The sequence below is a fragment of the Bos indicus x Bos taurus genome, chromosome 2, assembly GCF_003369695.1.
Source record: "Bos indicus x Bos taurus breed Angus x Brahman F1 hybrid chromosome 2, Bos_hybrid_MaternalHap_v2.0, whole genome shotgun sequence".
NCBI lineage: Eukaryota > Metazoa > Chordata > Mammalia > Artiodactyla > Bovidae > Bos > Bos indicus x Bos taurus.
Window position 1 is genome coordinate 72,790,867 of NC_040077.1, and position 21,509 is coordinate 72,812,375.

At 47.3% G+C, this 21,509-nt stretch overlaps 1 pseudogene; it reads left to right on the plus strand.

Moving 5' to 3' along the window:
* The first annotated feature begins 7,808 nt into the window (after positions 1–7,808).
* Positions 7,809–21,509, plus strand: part of LOC113900269 — a 37,580-nt pseudogene continuing 23,879 nt past the window's right edge.

Sequence of the window (21,509 nt, forward strand, 5' to 3'; positions counted from 1 at the left end):
ATGCCGGAATTCAGACCCACCCAACAGCAAGCTGGAACCAGCACTGGGGTATCTCAGACCAAGAAGCTAGCCAGTCAAGGATCCCGTGCCACCCACTAGCAGGCCTGCTGACTTGAGACCCCTGAGCTCACTGCCCTGGGACCCGGCCCTCCACACCACCATGCTGGCACTACCCTGGAACCCCCAGGGCCCTGCAGCCAGCCTTCAGGACCCCGCCCCACCCACCAGTAAGTCTACATCACTCTGGGATCCCCAGGGTCCCAGTCAGAGACCCCAGGACCTAGCTTCCTCCACCAGTAAACCAACAGTAGCTCTGAGACCCCGGATCTTGTAGCCAGAGACCCCAAGACCTGCCTCTGCCAGCCAGCACACAACTTCCTGGACTGGTTTTCTCTTTTTGCCCCCAGGCAGGCCCCCTCCCCACCTGAGGCAGGAGATAGATGGGCCCCAGGGTGAGCAGCTGGAGGCTGGTGTGGACAGATCCTCCTAGATGAAGATAAGAGCAGGAGCAAGAGAGGAGCTGAGCCCTGCCCAGATAAAAGATGAGAGACCACGTATTCACCACTCTCTAGGTCGATTCCTTCCAGACTATACACGCTCAGAAAGTTTTCTTAAAGGTCCAAAAGGGAGGGCTCGCCACCCATTAGTAAGTGATGTTAACCAACCCATAGGCCTCTTCGCTAGAATCCATCTTGGCTAAGAGATGCACACACAGGGGAGAACCCTGAGATAAACCAAATATGGGCTCAGAACCAGGCAAAGCAAAACGATTGGCCAGAGGAAACCTGGAAGAAGTGCCCCATGAGTGATTCAAACCACCACAAGGGCGCAATTTTCTGAGTCCGCCCACGTGTGTCTATCCACATGTACTGTTATCCTCCTATTAAACACTTTACTTGTGGCACTGCTTTCATTTCTACAGAGGTGATGGGCCAGGGCCTTGTCACTGGCCACTGTCCTTGGTGGTCTAGTGGCTAGGATTCAGGGCTCTAACTGCCGTGACCTGACTTTAATCTCTGGACAGGAAGCAAACCCGGCTACAAGGTGCTGCAGGCCGAGGCCACCTGAGATCACACCTTCTGCCTGGCCCTTTGCTCTGGGCAGCAGAGCAGGCTGACTGTCAGGGGCCTCCAGTCATCTTCCCGTGCCCTTGACTTCCAGGCAGATTTGCCTATGGAGGTGCCCATGGGACTATGTGGGGCAATGATAGAGAGAGATGGATGTCGACTCCCCTAGCTCCTCCCTGCCAGCCCAGGTCTGGACAGAGGCTGGGGTCCTATGTGGCCATGGCTCCTGTTGGTGGTCCTGGCACCTCTGGCCCTTGTTGGCATGTTAGCCCTGCCCTCAGTCCCATCAGAGCCTCTCTGCAAGTTAATCCTTGGAAGGTCCTGTGTTTCAGCCAGCCCCTAGCTGACCCACCTCCACACTTCTGGATAATATCTGTCCAGACTTGGTCTGATTTCATGCCTCTTCTTGACCCCAGCATGGCTGAATCTCCTAGGACCAAACCTGTTACCATTTCTGCTGGAGACACCAAAGGGTAGCTGTTTAAGAGGTTAATCCTACCTGTACCAGTTGCTGCAGCAGAAAAAATCAACAGATCTGAATTTGAATACTGTGTGACTTTGGGCAAATCACTTAACCTCTCTGTAAAATGAGGATACTAGCACAACCTTCTTGGATTGTTGTGAGGATTAAATGGATGAGCAGCATGCCTGGCACATGGCAGATTATGGTGGCAGAACTCTGGGGAGTTTGGAATCCCACTGACCCTCACGACCTCATCCCATTCCCCTCTTCCCCATGGGGAAAGGCAGACACTGTGGTCCTCATCTCACAGAGAAATGAGTCCAGAGCATGTTCATACAACAGTGAAGACCTGAATCAAGGGTTAGAACTCAGGTCTCTCAACACTCAGGCCAGGGACTCTTTAGATATAGCACAAGGCTACTTCCAGAGCCTTTAAAATGTTTTGGATATTTATGGGTAAAAAGACAGGCTATCTTGAGTTGACTTTAAAATAGTCCAACAGAAACCAAAAGAACTGGGGGGAAACAGAATAGATAAAACAGACTGTTGGTGAATGTCGTAGCTGATGGCAGATACTGGGCTCCTCGTGTGATTTTTTTCCAACTTTAGGTACATTTGAAGTTTTCTGTAATAAAACATGGACATGATTTTGAGCCTTCTTTTTTTTTTTTTTGGCCATGCCACACAGCATGTGGGACCTTAGTTCCCTGACCAGGGATCAAACCTGAGTCCCTTGCACTGGAAGCATGGAGTCTTAACCACTAAACCACCAGGGAAGTTCCAATGAATTATCTTTAATGACTGATGAAAACATTCATGATAAAATAATCAGTGAGACAGCAACATGTAAAACTGTGTAAGCATTGCAATCCCAACTGTGTGTGTGTGTCTGTGTATATCTACCCACACATGTGTGAAAGTGTCAAGAATGAACACACCATTAATTTAACATGTTTGTCTCTGCATGATAGACTCATTATTTTTCTTATCCATGTTTTCCACGGTTTCTAAAATGAGCATGTATTATTGTATAATCAGAAAAACAGTCGATATGAAAATGCTTAACATATAATTTTGCTAAACCAAGTGGCTGGGACAGGAGATACTGGGGGCATTGAGCCAGTTGAGGGCAGAGAGGCTGGGGGGTCCCCACGGCTGCTTGGCCCCAGCCCTGGGAGAGGAGGGGCAGCTGGACAGACACCTCCGGGTCTTTGTTACCTTGCCAGTGACTGGGTGCCAGTCCCAGAAGGCCCAGCCCTGCTTCATGCTGCTTGCCCTGGTCCTAACCGGCTGTGTTGGCCCTGCCTCAAGGGCCAGGTGCTGGGGAGGTGAGCCAGATGTCAGAGCCACAGCCACATCTGGGGAAGGTGGCTGAGAGGCACGTCGCCTAACTCTCTGGGTCGGGATCTGGTTTCATCACCTGACCCCAGCGCAGAGGGCTCCAGGGCCAGAGGTGTGGCACCACACCCCTGTCCTCGCTGCACAAGGCAGACGCAGTGACCACATCCTCACTGAGGACCTACCAAGTGCCACGTCCGGCACACAACCTGTGGAAGCAGCAATTGCAGGCCCACTCTGCAGATGAGGGAGCCGAGGCTCAGAGCTGCACTCACCCTGTAAGAATCCTCCAGTGCTTCCCCCTTGCCCTCAGGGTGGAACAGAGCCCCTGCCTCTGGGTCCTGCCACTACCGGCCCCACACTGTTTGTCACTGCAGTATTCACAGCCTCTCCACCCACTGGGCACACACACGTCCCAGGCCTATGCTTGGGATTTCCCCTCATTATGTTAGCTGTCCTCTTATTCCCACATCATCTTGTCTCTGTGGCAATGCCACCTCTTCCAGGAAGCGCCCCCCTCCCCACGCCGATAGGCTCAGACTACTTGGGCAACTCCCAGCAAATCAGTATTCCTCTTTGCACAGCCCTAGTTGTGCTGTATTGCCAAGCATATTTTCACATCCCTTGCCCCTACTGCCCCTGACCATGGACTCCCTGAGGTCAGGGAAGGGGTTAGGGCCATCACACAGAATCCTTCCTCCAGGAGGAAGCAGCCCCATGCGACCACGGGGTGAAGCTTGGGGTCCTGGGTCAGAATGCAACCTGCGCAACTGTACCGCATCCCCGGCCTGGTCTTACTCGGCTGTAAGTGGGCCTGGCACAGAGGCTTGTGTGAAGGAACAAGCGAACGAGTGTGAGTGTGAGTGAGAGAGTTGTCCAGGGTCTTCCAGTGGTAACGGCACAGCCAGGGCTCCATCCATGGCTCAAGGGACTCCAGATCTCATGTTTGCCATGCACTCTGGAGATGCAAGGAGCTTGTGGCACCTCCAGATACTGAGCCAAGGCTGGTCTAGAGGCCTGAGCCCTGCCGGGACCTGACCAGGGTGGTCTCTGGGCCTCCCAGAGGATGAGGTGCTGCTGAATGAGGGGTCACACAAGCTGGCCAAGGCTGATGACCTCGTGGCAGTGAGGGTTGGGCCCAGTCAGGCTTGTGAAGCCCAGGCCTGGTCCCCGAGGGTACGTGCCAGTTGAGAATGTAAGACCACCCTATTCTTCGGAGGAGTCTTGGACCTCAGCAAGGGGCCCCCCTCTCCCAGAAAGGTTGCCCCATGGAGGACACAAAACAGAGAAAAAGCCCAACACAAATCTACTGGTGACCATTCAGGGTGCTAATGGATTGGATGCCAGGGTGTAACACAGTAAGAACATTGCTTGCCCTTGGGCTGTGCACAGGCTTCGAGGATGTGCAGGGAGTGTCTTCCCCTTCCCAGCGGTGGGGGGTGACTCTAGACTCAGACAGTAAGGTGTCCATTCTCCCCACAGAACGTGCAGAGACTCTGAAGGGACAGAGCAGGAAGTAGGGGTGCAGGGGATGGACCCAGAGTGGTGGCCAGCACTTACTCTGCAGAAATCAGGCTCACTCGAGGGCCGTGCTTAGAGGCAGGGATGTAATAGAAAGAAAGAGACGGCTTTGGGGGCCAGACAGAGCCAGGATCAAATCCTGCTAGACCACTTCAGGGCTGGGTGACATTTACAGTTCACCCAGCTTGTGTGGGTTTGTGAAAAGAGAGTGATGGTTAGATCCACTGGGAGAAATTACTGCAGGCATGCATCTCAGACACACCCCACGAAGAAGACAGGCCACAAAGAGCACAGACTAACTGATGATTCCATTCATACTCAGTTCTAGAAAGCACAAACCAAGCTACAGGGAGAGAAAGCTGATCTCTAGGGGATGGGGCCTCAGAAGGAAGAGATTACAAACAGCAAAAGGTCACAAGCAAACGATGGCAGATGACGGACATGTTCCTAACCCTGAATGTGATAATAGCCCCATGAATGTGTTCATAAGTTACAATCTAAATTGTACAGTTTATATCTGTGCAGTCTGTTGTATGTCAATCACACCTCAATAAAGCTGTTTAAAAAAAGAATCCAACCCAACCTCAAAATTTTTAAAAAATCTCAGCGGCTTCCTCCTGGGAGCAAGTCACAGGGTTAAAGTGACTTTTGAAGATGACTCATTTCTGTCTGGGTTAGTTCCCTGCCATTTTTACATTATCAGGACAATTCTTCCCCGACTCATTTGTTGAATACACATCTATAGAATTCTAACACAGCTCCTGGTCATTAGGCCAGGTTGGATCTCTGAAGGTGACCACGCAAGTGGTGTTCTGCTTTTCTGGAAAGGAGCCCAAGGCAGTCCTTAACTTGGACTGTGCTGTGCTGTGCTTAGTCGTGTTGGACTCTTTGTGACCCTATGGACTGTAGCCCACCAGGCTCCGCTATCCATGGGGATTCTCCAGGCAGGAATACTGGAACAGGTGGCCATTCCCTCCTCCAGGGGATCTTCCCAACCCAGGGATCAAACCCAGGTCTCCCACATTGCAGGCAGATTCTTTACCATCTGAGCCACCAGGGAAGCCCCTGGTGGGCTTGGCCTGGGGGCCCGGAAACCAAAGTGAGGTTGCCCACTTCGTTCTGTTTGGAGTCCTCATCTGGTGGTGCTTGCTAGTCAGCAGGAGGAAGGACATGTTTCAGAGCCCCCTCCCCAAGCTCCCTGCTGATGAGATTGGGCCTTTTAACATCTGATGCACCTGTGAGCAAGCATACTTCTCAGATTTAATTTTTTAATGTAATCTATTTTATTGAAGTATGGTGTTAGTTTCAGGTGTCCAGCAAAGTGATTCAGTTATTCTTTTTCAGACACTTTTCCCTTTTAGGTTGTTACAATATACCGAATGCAGTTCCCTGTGCTATACAGTAGGTCTTTGTTGGCTGTCTATCCCTTATCAGATTAAAATGACTGTTTTTCTTCTTAGCTGTAATTCATTCTTGTCAGTTACTCCTGTTCTGACCTGTCATTGCAAGAAGTTTGAAACCAAAATGTCCAGTAATCTGGATTTTGCTGGAAGAATTAGACTGAGTTTATATCAGCATGTAGGATATTGTGTGTGTGTGTGTGTGTGTGTGTGTGCATGTGCACGTGCATGCATATTGGTATGCACACTCACAGGCCACAAGCTGTGAACAATCATTCCTCAGCTGCAGCTGTCCTTTATGACTTTCTTGCTAGTTGGTATTTTCCATTCTTAGAAATGACTCTGAACCACTACAGTATAAAGAGAAAAATCAAGAATGAAACCAGTACTGAAAGAAGCATATAGAACCATATCTGTCCACCCCTCCTCTCTTACCTGACCTGAGACCATCGCCTGCACCCACATGGTCTCCAGGCTGGCTCCTTCCCCTCTTTTCTGACCTTGAGTGACCTTAGCAAATTTCAAATCTGAGTATGGCTTTCTTCTGCTTGCACACTCTCCACTGGCTCCTCTGACGGCAGAACAAAGTCTATGTGCCTCCTTATCAAATATTAAATAAGGTTTCTGTGTCCAACATATATAAAGAATGCTTATAATTCAGTAGTAAAAAGACAACCCAAACAAAAATAGGCAAAACATTTGAGTGGATATTTCTCTAAAGAATATATAAAAATGGCCAGTAAGAACATGACAAATTGCTCCATGGCATTCGCCATCAGGGAAATGCAAATCAAAACGATAGTGAGATAACACTTCACATATACTTCAGTTCAGTTCAGTCACTCAGTCGTGTCCGACTCTTTGCAACCCCATGAATCGCAGCATGCCAGGCCCTGTCCATCACCAACTCCCGGAGTTCACTCAGACTCACATCCATCGAGTCAGTGATGCCATCCAGCCATCTCATCCTCTGTCGTCCCCTTCTCCTCCTGCCCCCAATCCCTCCCAGCATCAAAGTCTTTTCCAATGAGTCAACTCTTCGCATGAGGTGGCCAAAGTATTGGAGTTTCAGCTTTAGCATCATTCCTTCCAAAGAAATCCCAGGGCTGATCTCCTTCAGAATGGACTGGTTGGATCTCCTTGCAGTCCAGGGGACTCTCAAGTCTTCTCCAACACCACAGTTCAAAAGCATCAATTCTTCAGCGCTCAGCCTTCTTCACAGTCCAACTCTCACATCCATACATGACCACAGGAAAAACCATAGCCTTGACTAGATGGACCTTTGTTGGCAAAGTAATATCTCTGCTTTTGAATACGCTATCTAGGTTGGTCATAACTTTCCTTCCAAGGAGTAAGCGTCTTTTAATTTCATGGCTGCAATCACCATCTGCAGTGATTTTGGAGCCCCAAAAAATAAAGTCAGCCACTGTTTCCACTGTTTCCCCATCTATTTCCCATGAAGTCATGGGACCGGATGCCATGATCTTCGTTTTCTGAATGTTGAGCTTTAAGCCAACTTTTTCACTCTCCACTTTCACTTTCATCACGAGGCTTTTTAGTTCCTCTTCACTTTCTGCCATAAGGGTGGTGTCATCTGTGTATCTGAGGTTATTGATATAGCTCCCAGCAATCTTGATTCCAGCTTGTGCTTCTTCCAGCCCAGCGTTTCTCATGATGTACTCTGCATATAAGCTAAATCAGCAGGGTGACAATATACAGCCTTAACGTACTCCTTTTCCTATTTGGAACCAGTCTGTTGTTCCATGTCCCGTTCTAACTGTTGCTTCCTGACCTGCATACAGATTTCTCAAGAGACAGGTCAGACTACATCCCAATATTTATACTAAATTATATTTATTATACAACCTTCCCAATATAAAAATATGTTGTAAAAATTAATAAATTAAAAAACCCAAAGAATACCATCAAGTATAGAAAGTCAGGGCCTGAGGATTAGTAGAAAGGACACAGAAGTCAGTGGAACTCAACACAGGGCAGGGAATAAGTCCATACCCCTCCATGAGCAAGGCCATACCCACATGGGTCCTCAGCACCCAGTGGACCGGTGAGTGATGGTGCTGGGTCAGTCAGCTACTCATATTAAAAAATAACTACATTCCAACCTCCCACCATTCACAAAATTCAATCAGATATACAAATGAGATAAATAAGGAAAATGAAGCTTCTAAACCCATAGAGGAAAACACTGGAGCATGTGTTTGTGTTCTTGTAGGAGGGAAGGCTTTGGTCAAGAAAGTAGAGCAAGCAAAACTCACAAAGAAAAGACGGACACATTGCACTGAATCAGAATGGAAATCTCTGCATGAAAGGGATCAGGAGGTACAAATTTCCTAAAATAAGACTAATACATGGATACACTCTACAAACCACATGGTGACTATAGTTAAAACACTGTGTCCAATATTTGAAAGTATCTAGGAGAATGGATCTTAAAAATTCTTATCACAAGGAAAAAACTGTAACTCTGTGTGGTGATACATGTTAACTGGTCTTAATTTTTTTCATTGAATTATAGTTGATTTACACTGTTGTGTTAATTTCAGGTGTTCAGCAAAGTGAATCTGATATATATACTTTTCCAGATTCTTTTCCCCTATGGGTTGTCACAAAAGATTGAGTTAACTGGACTTATTGTGGCTATCATTGTGCAGTATTTACAAATATTGATCCATCATGTTATAAACCTGAAGTTAATATAATGTTGTCTCAATTATACCTCAAGAAAATATTGAAATTTTTATGTGCCAAAAAATCACCTTAACCAAAGTTTAATAACTATGTGAAAAAATAAAAAAGACTAGGAGGAAATAGTTTATATATATAAATATCTACATATATTGTATATTTACAATAATATATTTATATAAATAATTATCTATTTATATATAAATGAATGTGTTATATAATATATATTTAAATACATATCCAGAACATGTGAAGAACTCCTACAAATCAACAACAGTAATAGAAGACCAAGAACCCAATAGAAATGGAAAAAGAATGTGAATATCAGTTAGCAAAATATAAAATCCACAGGGTCAATAAACATTTGACAAAAAAACTGGCCTCACTAACAATCAGGGAAATCTAAGTGAATACCACAAGGCAATACTGTTTCTCTTGCATGAGCTGGGCAGAAATTAGAAAGTTTGAGCACCTCAGAATGGAGAGGATATGAAAGTAGATATTCTCATGCCTGCTGTGGGTTGTATAAACAGATGTAACCATGTCGAAAGGCAATTTGACAACAGGAATTTCAAATTTTAAATCTTGTATACTGTGACCTGATTATTCCATTTCTTGGTGTGTACCCATAAGAAAACTTGTACACACATGCAAAGAGGCATATACAAACTTGGTTACTACAGCCTTCTTTAAAAGAGCAAAAACAAGAGACACAACCTAAATGCCACAGATGGGGACAGGCCTAGTAAACTGTGATATCACCATGCAATGAAATCACACGCCACATTACAAATAATGAGGTTGTTCCTCTGACTTGACCAGAACAGGGCTCCAAAACAAACTATTGTCAGATAAAAAAGCAAGTCTCAGAGTCATGCCTTCATTATCACACCATGTGTGAAAACACACCATGACCACAACTATCCTGCAACATGCTTTCGCAGAGCCTTGTATGTGTCAGTTCAGGGGTTGCTCCCAAGGAGGAGAGTGGAATTAGGCCTGGCCGTCAGCGAGGACAGAGGTGATTTTCTTCATACTGATTCTATTTTTTCAAGTAGAATATATTTGTGCAATTTTAAAATATGACAACATTGCAAGTCAATTACATTTCAATTAAAAAATAGATTAAAAAAAAGAAAGATATGTAAAGATTTAGCCCAGAAAAGTTAAGATCAAATTATATTATGGAAGAAGTTCAGGAATCTCAAGTTATTATAGATTTTTTTTTAATGCTACACATTTATTAAAAATGTCAAAAGTTTAAAAAGACTAAACATATTGTCAAGGAGATGGAAGAACTGGAAGCCTCAAACTCTTCTGGTAGAAACACAAAAGGAAACAACCATTTTAGATCACAGTATGTTCTGATATGCTCAGTCGCTCAGTCGTGTCTGACTCTTTGTGACCCCGTGGACTGTAGCCTGCCAGGCTCCTCTGTCCATGGAATTTTCCAGGCAAGGATACTGGAGTGGATTACCATTTCCTTCTCCATATTTTTTTTTTTTTTAATAGACATCTGGGTCAGTATAGTGACTTGAAACTAGGAAAAAATTTTAAAAATATGAATTAGACACAGGGGACTATATTCTGTCAAGGCAGTCTGAGTACAGGTTGGAAAAGAATTTTCAGACAGAGTATTTTAGAGGAGAGAATTTATTGAGAACAAAGGGCTGAAGTAGTGAGGGGCCCTGCCAAGACATGGGGCTGTCTTCACAGATCAGGGAGAGCTGATGCCTTTCCAGAGTTAGTAGCCAATTTTTATACTCTCAAGACAAAAAAAAAAAAAAAAAATCCCTGCTTCAAGGGCAGCATTAGATGATTGGTTAGGGCAATATAGGGTGAGTACAAGGGTAGGCATTTTTACCTAATATGGGATCAGGAAACTGACCAGTAAGGATCAGGGGGGCTTTTGGCAATGGTTATGATGGGGCTCAGTCAGTTCCAGAGGCAACCTTGGTGCTGGGCTCCATTGTCTGTGGCCTTGGTATGAGACTGTGGCCTTGGTATGAGACTCCACGTATTCAATATCCTGTGATAAACCAATATAGGAGAAATAGATATATACATGTGTATATATATATATATAAAACTGCATGACTTTGCTGTATAGCAGAAATTAATACATTGTTGGAAGAAGCACAGGCTGGAATCAAGATTGCCTGGAGAAATATCAATAACCTCAGATATGCAGATGATACCACCCTTATGGCAGAAAGTGAAGAGGAACTAAAAAGCCTCGTGATGAAAGTGAAAGAGGAGAGTGAAAAAGTTGGCTTAAAGCTCAACATTCAGAAAACGAAGATCATGGCATCTGGTCCCATCACTTCATGGGAAATAGATGGGGAAACAGTGGAAACAGTGGCTGACTTTATTTTTTGGGGCTCCAAAATCACTGCAGATGGTGATTGCATCCATGAAATTAAAAGACGCTTACTCCTTGGAAGGAAAGATATGATCAGCCTAGATAGCATATTAAAAAGCAGAGATATTACTTTGCCAACAAAGGTCTGTTTAGTCAAGGCTACGGTTTTTCCAGTGGTCATGTATGGATGTGAGAGCTGGACTGTGAAGAAAGCTGAGTGCCAAAGAATTGATGCTTTTGAACTGTGGTGTTGGAGAAGACTCTTGAGAGTCCCTTGGACTTCAAGGAGATCCAACCAGTCCATCCTAAAGGAGACCAATCCTGGGTGTTCATTGGAAGGACTGATGCTGAAGCTGAAACTCCAATACTTTGGCCACCTCATGCGAAGAGTTGACTCATTTGTAAAGACCCTGATGCTGGGAGGGATTGGGGGCAGGAGGAGAAAGGGACGACAGAGGATAAGATGGCTGGACGGCATCACCGACTCAATGGACATGGGTTTGAGTGAACTCCAGGAGTTGGTGATGGACAGGGAGGCCTGGCGTTCTGCAGTTCATGGGGTCACAAAGAGTCAGACACAACTGAGCAACTGAACTGAACTGAACTGAACTGAAACCAACTATACTTCAATAAAATTAATTAAAACATTTTTAAGTTAGAAAAAATAAATCAAAACCAGGAAAATATAAATAATGATATGAAGTCAGAGCTGTGGGAGAAAAAATGGAAACATCAAAATCCAGATGCCAATGATATATGACTCTGAGAGATTATGAAGAAGAACGAAGCCTGGTGTGCCGTAGCCCATCAGGTCACAAAGAGTCGGACGTTACTGAGTGACTGAACAGCAAATGATCTATGAAATTGCCATAGTTGAAATTCATATTTACTTCTGAGCTTCCTGGCAACCCAGGGTAAAGTGCAGATACGACATAACCAACCTCTGATTGTCAGAAAGCAGAAACCTGGTTAGAAATTTTCTCATGTGGTAGATTTTAGCTTTCTAACCACTATGGAGAGCCACAAGTTCAACCTCTTGGTAACTTCAGGGCCATGCAGGGGATTCAGCACCCACTGGCATGCCCTGAATGTCTGTTAAGGGTTATGACTACCCTGGTAAGTGTGGGATGCTTACCAAAGTGGAGCAAAGCTATGATTGGTCCTGCAGGATGAAGCAGAACTCCAAAATTCCATGACCTGCTATTGGTTAAAGCTTGGTTTACATCACTAGGATCCTGACCCCAGAGACATAACTGTGACCTGTGGTCCAAACAGAATGCCAAGGTCAAGGCTGGGTAAGCCATTCTGTAGTTTGTATCTCCTTCCAGTTGTCCCTTACCATCAGGGGTAACTTACAGAAATCCTACGGAAGCTGTTTATACAGGGTTTGGGATCATGTTTGCGTCCTCAATTCAGTGGTACAAAGCTCAGAGTAGTGAAGCAATTTCCCGCCATGTCACAGGTGGCTGGCCCCAGAATGAAGAGTATAAGCCCAGTATCCTGGCTCTTTCTACTGCCCAATCCACCCTGCATGCCAGATTCAACTGTAAACTGAGAATGTGATATGTCAGAAAAATCAGAATAAATCCTATGACCAAGAGTGTGCTTTCTGTTTTTTTTTTCTCCCTTGGCCATGCTGCACGGCATGCAGGATCTTAGTTCCCCAACTAGGGATCAAACCTGTGCCCCTGAGTGTAGAAGCTGAGTGGAGAAGCACTCAGTCTTAACCATTGGACCGCCAGGAAAGTCCTGAGAGTGTGTTTTCCTTCACGCTCAACACTTGGCAGGCAAAACACTTGTTCCAGGTTGAGAAATTCAGATTGAGTGGAATTGACTTTTGGAAATGACCAATAGTATCCAAAGCCTGGTCTGGGAGATGACATGGATAATCAATCATAGCTTGCTATTTATTTTTACCCTGGTCTTTTTGAAATGGATTTCAGTTGATATTTTAAAAGTGTGAAACAAGAAAATAAAAATAAATGACAAAAGGAGAAAACGAAAATTTAAACTGAAACAAAGTCAGTTTGCTTACACCATAGTGCTAGAAGAGGGGCATAAACGTGATCCTGAGCTTCCTTGTGGCCAAAGCAAAGAGTGAAAATGGTCAGCTTCAAGGTGCTCGTGTTATATAAGTTATAAACAAGTTGACTGTCAGATGCACAGGCTTTCCTGAGTATAGAGATCTGAAACCAATGTCTTTTGTGGTTCCCAATAAACCTGATCTCTTGGGACGAGGGAACAGTGTCCTGACCACATCCCTGAGGGGACAGTGTCTTGACCACATCCCTACAACAGTGAGTTTCTGTGCACGCATGCTAAGATGCTTCAGTCATATCTGACTCTTTGCGACCCTATGGACTATAGCTAGCCAGGCTCCTCTGTCCACGGGATTCTCCAGGTGTGAACACTAGAGTGGTTTGAAATGCCCTCCTCCGGGGCATTTTCTCAACCCAGGGATTGAACCTGAGTCTCTTACATCCATCCCCTGCATTGGCAGGAGGGTCCTTTACCATTAGCACCTCCTGTAGTTCCTTTTTAAAACAGCATCTTCAGAACTTCCCTGGTGGCCCAGTGGCTATGACTCTGCGCTTCCAGTGCAAGGGGCTTGGGTTCACTCGCTAGTTGGGTAAGTAAGATCCCAAATGCTACAATTAAGAGTTCTAAGGCCACAACTGAAAGATCCTGCTTGCCTCAACTGAGACCCAGGGCAGTCAAATAAATAAATATCAAAAAATAAAATAAAGCAACATCTTCAAAGCACTCAGTTGGCATGGCACCAAAAAGTAATTTAGTAAACTCACCAGTCCAGGGTGGGGTCAGTCTGGACAATACTAGTTTGTCACAAATAAGTTGTGATGATATAGATGGATGCAGAAATTAATTCCCAGAGAAGACCCGGGCAGAAGCTGACCGTAAATGTGACAGAGGCCACAGGAGGCGGCAGTGTTTTCCTGCTCCCGGAGGAGAAAAAGGCGGGGCAGTGTACATTTGGAGAAGAAGGTGCTATTGTGTCTCTTTTAAAAAGAAAACAAGTTTCTTAGTTGATGAGGCTGTGTCTTGTGTCTAGACAAGTGTTCGTCACGGCACTATCCTTGATGAACTCCAGGCCGTGTTGACCAGACAGCTGACATGCTGAAAACCTCCTGTGAGTGAGTCATGAACCCCAGCATGGCAACTCTGTGGTTTGGGCAAGTTACATCGTCACTTTGTACCTGAGTCTCCTCTGCCATGCAGGTCGGCCGAGAAACCTGGAAATAGAGCAGGGGACATGCTGGTCCCATGTGGGCTCTGGAAAGATGCTAAGTCTTTCTGTCATTAAAGAAGGCGAGACAGCAATGTGGCTCTGCTGGAGGACTTTGACCCAAGTCCCTGGCATGGATGCAGGATACTCTCCTGGAACCAAGATCTTCAACTCCAGCCCTAGGGCTTATTGAGTTCTCCTGGGCTCCATGTGGGAATCAGCTCTTTCAGACCTGCAAGCTTTGAGCAGGTCAGGGGCCTGCCTGCCCAGAATGACCAGTCTTGGACAGAATTTTAATGGAAGTTCATTAACATTTTCCTTTCACTTCTGGAGGATTTGCTTTGAGAGTTGGGTGGAATATTATCTCCAATGAGATGAAAGTAGAGTCCTCGGATGAACGGAGCCCCCTTGTTCCAAGGAGTCCCTGTCTGATGCTAAGTTTGTACACATGTACCTAGCCAGCCCCTGCACCCCACTTTTAGGTCCAAGACACTGGGAACATTGATTTAAAGTTTCCCAAGAGCTGTCCCCTTGGTGCCTTGGTGAACTGGAGAGGTTGAAAACACCAGCACCTGGGTTTGTTTGCAGGCAGGCAACCACACATTGGTTCAGCCTTGATAGACCTGCTCTCAGGTGCTGGCCTATGTGCTCACAATGGCTACTTTGGGGGATCCTTTTCGGTGCACTTAAGTGGCCAGGAGTGGGTCACAGCCACTGAGCAAGGAGCTCTCCCGTCCCAGAGCTCAGGCCTCTCCCAGCTGGACCATCCAGTGTGGAAGCTGAGACCTTCTGTGGATATTTATGTTTAAACTTAATTCAATCAAATAAAAATTCAGTTCCTTAGTGGCATCAGCTCCATTTCTGGGTGCTTGGAAGCTGCACCTGGCTACCTATAGGATACAGCAGGTGGAGAAGGTTTCCATCATTGTAGGAAGTTCTGTTGGACAGCCTGGCCCAGGTGTCAGGACTTTCCACTTGCTGAGGAAGGCTGGTTGGGTTCCGTGACCAAGATATTAGAGGTGGTGGGTGACATTCACCTCCAGATGAATCCATGGGTCAGAGCCCTGGGCGCATCCAAGCCACCCCAGGGTGGCTCTGTCTCCCTGCCCTGAGCCAGACTCACCCCCTAAGCTGTGTACTTGCCCCCCTGCTCCCAGAGAGGTCAGAACAGAGAATCTGGTCCCAGCAACCCAAGGTCAGCAGTTTCCAGCCAAGCAGGTCTGGGCTGGGCCTGGTGTTTGCTGAGCTCAGCAGCCCTGAGGCCCCATGGCAAGCTGGGCCTCCACCCTCTAGAGGCAGCTGGACACCCCAGTCCACCTCTTTGACTCCATCTGCCCTTCTGGCACCTTCCTCCTGCTTCCCAGCTAAAGATGAGCTGAAAACAAGGACAGCGGCCTTCCCAAATCTACCCCAATAGCATCAGCATCTGCCTGTGGGAGCCTGGCAGAGCCCCCTGCTCCTGTGAAAGCCTTTGTCTCTCCATGTGTACGTGCATATGAGTATCTATGTGCATGTCTGTGTATGTGTGTGTGCATGCTCGCGCACCTGTGTTATCCTGGGCTGAGGCTTTGGATCTAAGGACAACTTCCCTTCCCTCCCCATCGTATATTGATGGGAGGGGGAAATATTTGCATTTCAGTCCTGCCCAGCAAGCTGTTGCTGTGCTTAGTCACTCAGTCGTGTCTGACTCTTTGCGACTGTGTGGACTATAGCCCACCCACCAGGCTCCTCTGCCCATGGTGATTCTTCAGGCAAGAAAACTGGAGTGGGTTGCCATGCCCTCCTCCAGGGGATCTTCCCAACCCAGGGATCGAAACCAGGTCTCCCGCACTGCAAGCACATTCTTTACCGTCTGAGCCACCAGGGAAGTCTCGCCCAGCAAGCTAGGGCTGGGTTAAAGAGTTCATGGAATAACCTCCAGCATGTGAAAGAAGCTAATCCTAGACTTGAGTCCAGCTTAGCTCAGTTTTCTCTTCTATAAAATGCAGACAGTAAAGGCAGCTCCCATGGAGCAATAGGGTAGAGATGAGTGTAAAAGTTCTTGGCCACAGTTCCTGGCATGTGGTACATGCTCAGTAACTCTTAGCTGCTGCTGCCTTTTAATAAATGCAGAGGAACACCTTCCTTTATTAAATCCCTACTACAAATTGGAGCTCTTCTGAGCACTTGATTTATTTTTATTGAAGTATAGTTGATTCATAGTATCATGTTAGTTTCAGGTGTACACTTTAGTGATTCATTTGTACATATATGTATACACACACACACATATGGCTTCCCTCATAGTTTAGTTGTAAAGAATCCGCCTGCAATGCAGGAGACTCGGTTCGATTCCTGGGTCAGGAAGATCCCCTGGAGAAGGGAAAGGCTACCCACTCCAGTATTCTGGCCTAAATAATTCCATGGACTGTATAGCCCATGAGGTTGCACAGAGTTGGACATGTTTGAGTGACTTTCACTTTCACACACACACACACACACACATATATATATATATATCGGAGAAGGCAATGGCACCCCACTCCAGTACTTTTGCCTAGAAAATCCCATGGACGGAGGAGCCTGGTAGGCTGCAGTCCATGGGGTCGCTAGAGTTGGGCACGACTGAGCGACTTCAATTTGACTTTTCACTTTCATGCATTGGAGAAGGAAATGACAACCCACTCCAGTGTTCTTGCCTGGAGAATCCCAGGGACGGGAAGCCTGGTTGGCTGTAGTCTATGGGGTCGCACAGAGTCGGACACGACTGAAGCAATGCAGCAGCAGCAGCATTGAGTATAGTTTCCTGTGCTATATATTATGTGCTTGTTGGTTATCTGTTTTATGAATAATAGTGTATATCTGTTAATTCCAACCTCCTAATTTAGCCTTTCCCCACCCCCTGATCCTCTTTGGTAACTATAAATTGTTGTTCCTGTGGGTCTCTTTCTATAAACAATGGAATATTACTCACCCATAAAAAGAATGAAATAATGCCATTTAGAGCAACATGGAGGGACCTAGAAATGATCATACTAAGTGAAGTAAACCAGACCGAGAACAGTATCACATTGCTTAAATGTGAAACCTTCAAAAAAAAAAGATGTCACTTCCTTGAATGCTCCCTGCAGCTGTAAGCAGTGCTGATGGGGAGTAGAAGCTCAGGGAAGTTACCTGAGTGGCCAATGGCCACAGGGCTGTGGGGTGTCCTACACTCAGCACAGACTCTCCCAGTGGTCCCAGGAGCATCAGAGCCCACGTGGGAAGGAAGAGGCCTGAGAGCAAAGAAACAGGCTACTGATTGCCACAGATGAAGACTGCAGGAGAGGGTGCTCAGGTCTCCTCTCCTCCGTTCTCAGTTCTGTGACCCCTCCCAGAGCGCCTGCTGGGTACTGGGTTCCCTGGGCCCTCTGCAATGGTAGACGAAAGAAAGAGTAAGAGTCCTGGAGATTCCAGAAGGTCACTGCTGAGTAGAGACGGCAGTAGGAGCTGACCAGGCTAGCCCTGCCAACGAAGGGATCTCTCCGCAGCCATGGAGGGTGAATCAGGATGCCTGCCTGGCCTGGTCCTCCTTCTCCTCCCCCAGAGAACTTACATGAAACTGTTAAGAGGTAAATGGGTGGCGTCTATGCAGCCCGTGGACTGTGTGAGGCCAGTAGTGGCCCCTGACACACTGGGCCCAGGTCTCCCCAGAGTCCGGTTGCTTGGGAATGCAGCCCAAAGTGGGTGGTAAACTCCATCTAAGGCTAAATATAATATGAGGCTTCCTCTATTAAAAAAAATTCCTTACACCAGCTACCCAAATTCTACTGCTTAAGAAACATCCATACCTTAAGATTGGGAAATTCTGTCTCTCTCAAAGGCAAAATGTTTCACAGGTTGGGAATCACCCACGAGCAGCAATGCCTTCAAGAGAGTTGGCCCATTCTCTCAGCAGAGAAACTGACCCTGAGTGAGACCCTGGTGGACAAGTTTTGCTGAGATACGGGAGAGAGAATCATGGAAGTGCGAGTCGGGTGGGGGCGCTGATCCAATGAGCTGGGGCAGGAGGCCCACTAGACACACTCAGGACTCCAGCAGGCGATGCTGGCAGGCGGACAGCTGAGCACAATGACTTCATTTTCAGCTTATTATTATTTAAACATGGAAAAAAATTGAGGAGAGACAAAAGAAGTTTGTTTTGGCAACTTGACTTTCAGCTTCAGGAAAGTCATGGCCTAGGGTTTTCCCCCAGCATTTGTTCCCCTGGGTCTTGGGTGCAAGGGGTGGGGACAGGCCAGGTGGGTGCAAAGGGGAGGGTGACATCCCAGGGCCACTTGTTTTGCCTACAAGACCATAGGACTAGGGTGGCTGGTTCTTTATTTTTTTAACTGCAGTCCTGGGTGGACTAAAATACTGCTTTGGGTTTTTTCTTTGTTTTGGTTTTGCTTTGTTTGTTGTGATTGCTGAGGACAGAGCACTGCTTCTAGCCCAGGCTCTGCAGTGTGGCCTCAAGCAATGAGCTGCCCCACCCTGGGCCTCATCTCAAAGAACACACACCTCAGGTCTGTCACTTCAGGATCTGGGATGGTGTGTGGTGCCTGCTGGGGCACTGACCACCTCCACTCTTCCATTCAGAGGAAACCATTTGCAAGGATTCTTCCCAGTCTTCCCTCTTCAGAGAGCCGGTCTGGGCCCTCTGGCCATCCGCCATGCCTGTAATGCTGGTGCTTGATCCCACATTTTGCCAACAGCAGAGGAGAGGGTTTGGACCCTGGCTCTTACCTGCTGTAGGCTCCTGGGCAAGTCACTTGCCCTCTCTGGGCACCTGTCTCTTAATCTCAGGAATGGGGAGTTGTCATCACCATGAAGTGGTGAGAGGAGCCCTCACCGGTCTGGTCCAGCCCTGGCACTCAATCAATGTGTCAGTTTCAGGGCCGTGAGCATTGCCCCCCATCTGCCTCTTCTGGCCTGGATGGGCCTGCTGTTTGACACCCAAGTGGAAATTTTTGGGGTGCAACCATGTCTCCTCATGGCCCTGGATCGGCGAGAATCGTTGATGAGGTCCAGCGCCATCTCCCAAGCCTGCAGGAGCATCTGGGCCCTGGGGTGGCAAGCTGGGGACCCAAGCACAACATCTAGGGAGGCGCCAACTCCGAGGTGGCAAGTGCAGAGTGGGCCTCCCTTGTCTCATTGGAGTCCCGGACCTGCACTGGGGACCAGAACAAGAAGATGTAGTCACCAGCATGTAGACAGGCTTCCCCAGGGCATGGGGGTGCTGGAGCCCCTTTCTCCCTCTGCGTATTTACCCATCACCTGGACTGGTGGGTCTTTATGAGCAGATGCTGGTAGTCTTGCTCTGCCCTGCACAGGTGGCCCCTGGAGCAGAGCGCACCTTCAGCAGACAGAGGCTGAACAAGTGAATTGCAGAACATACACTCAACTGTTCTTTTTACCCATCCATCCATCCACCCACCCAGAGCACACAGCCTAAACACCAAGCTGTGTGCTGAGCACCATGCTGGGAGCTAGAACCCACAGCATGGCTCACAGTGAATATGAATGAATGTGTGTTTGTGTGTCTGTGTATCTTGCCTCCCTTTCCTTGCCCTGCAGAAAGGTTACCTGACAGCCAGGGGCCCTGCTACTGGTGTAGCCAGCAGACGCCTTCCGGGAATGAGGCAAGGTCACGCCTCAGTCAGTGGAATTTCTCCATAAATCAAGAGTACCCCTAGCAGTGGGGTCTGGACAGAGCTAGTTCTTTATCTGTCCCTAGCATCTGTGAGGAAGGACTTTATGTGATTGGACAGTCTTCAGCCTCCCAGAACTACACGTCTGTCTGGGGAGTCAGCGCTGGTTTCCATGAGGCAGAGACAGCTGTGGTGGGCCTGATCTTGACCCGGCCCCCAGCCAGCCTTCACCATCTTGAGCTCATCTCAGCAATGCCACGCAGAGGCTGACCGTGGAGTGGAGGCCTGCCTCAGCCTAAATTAGGTGCACACCTACCCTTGAATCCCCTGCAGTGATGAAGCAGGTGATTGGCATGGCTGGCATGGAGCTCTGTAATAATAATAACAAATTGTAGCACCGGCTCCATGAGTTGAGAGCTTACTGTGTGTCAGACACTGAGCTGAGTTCTGCCCATATCTCATTTAATCCGATAATAACCATCTAAAGCAGCCAGTATTCCCATCTCCATTTTAGAGATGAAGAAAGTGAGGTTCAGAGTAGTCCTCACCCTTTCCAAGTCTCAGTTTCTACACCTGGGTAGAGGATACAATACCTCCTTAAAGAAGCTAATACAGCAGCTAGGAGCTTTGCAGGGCACTTTAAAATGCACTCAGGGGACTTCCTTGGTGATCCAGTGGTTAAAAATACATCTGCCAATGCAGGGGACCCAGGTTTGATCCCTAGTTGGGCAACTAAGATCCCACAGACAGCGGGGCACCTGAACCCGTGTGCCGCAATCAGAAAGTCTTCATGTTGTGATGGAGATTTTGTGTGCTGCAACTAAGACCCATAGCAGACAAATAAATAAATAAGAAACTTTAAAAATAAAATATACTTAGACCAACAGCACTGCCACAGAGCCAGAGGAAGTCAGGGTCACCATGTAGTGAGTGCCCCTCTCACCATGACCCTGCAAGGTAGGTCTTGCTGTGGCCACCAGTTCCAGAGGAGGGAACTGAGGCTCAGATGCACCGAATAATTTTGCACAACTAGCAAGTAAATAGCCAGGATTCAGACCCACACTCAGTTCTGTGACCCTGAATACTAGTCATGGTTAGTGTGACAGTGTGGGGTGGAGTGTGCAGCATTTGGAATCAGACTCCAACTCTGATGCTACCTGAAGGATTCCAGGGGGCCAGGGCAGGAACCTCTCCAAGCCTCAGTTTCCTCATATGTCAAATGGGCCTCAGATGCAACCCTTGAAGCAGGGCTGTGAGGACAGAGGAAAATAACGAGGCAGGCGCCCAACCCGGGATCTGTAACATGTGGATGGCACATAGAGGCTGTTAGTGCTCAGTCCCTCTCGGGGGAGGAGGCACCCACCTGGGGGCTTAACTGGGTGGGGTTTACTGTTTCTCATGGATCAAGAAGTGCAGTTCACTTCAGTTCAGTTGCTCAGTCGTGTCCTACTCCTTGCTACCCCACTGGCTGCAGCATGCCATGCTTCCCTGTCCTTCACCATCTCCCAGAGCTTGCTCAAATGCATGTCCATTGAGTCAGTGATGCCATCCAACCATCTCATCCTTTGTCTTCCCCTTTTCCTCCTGACTTCAATCTTTCCCAGCATCAGGGTATTTTTCAATGATTCAGTTCTTCCCATCAGGTGGCCAAAGTATTGGAGCTCCAGCTTCAGCATCAGCCCTTCCAATGAATATTCAAGACTGATTTCCTTTAGGATTGACTGGTTTGATCTCCTTTTAGTCCAAGGGACTCTCAAGAG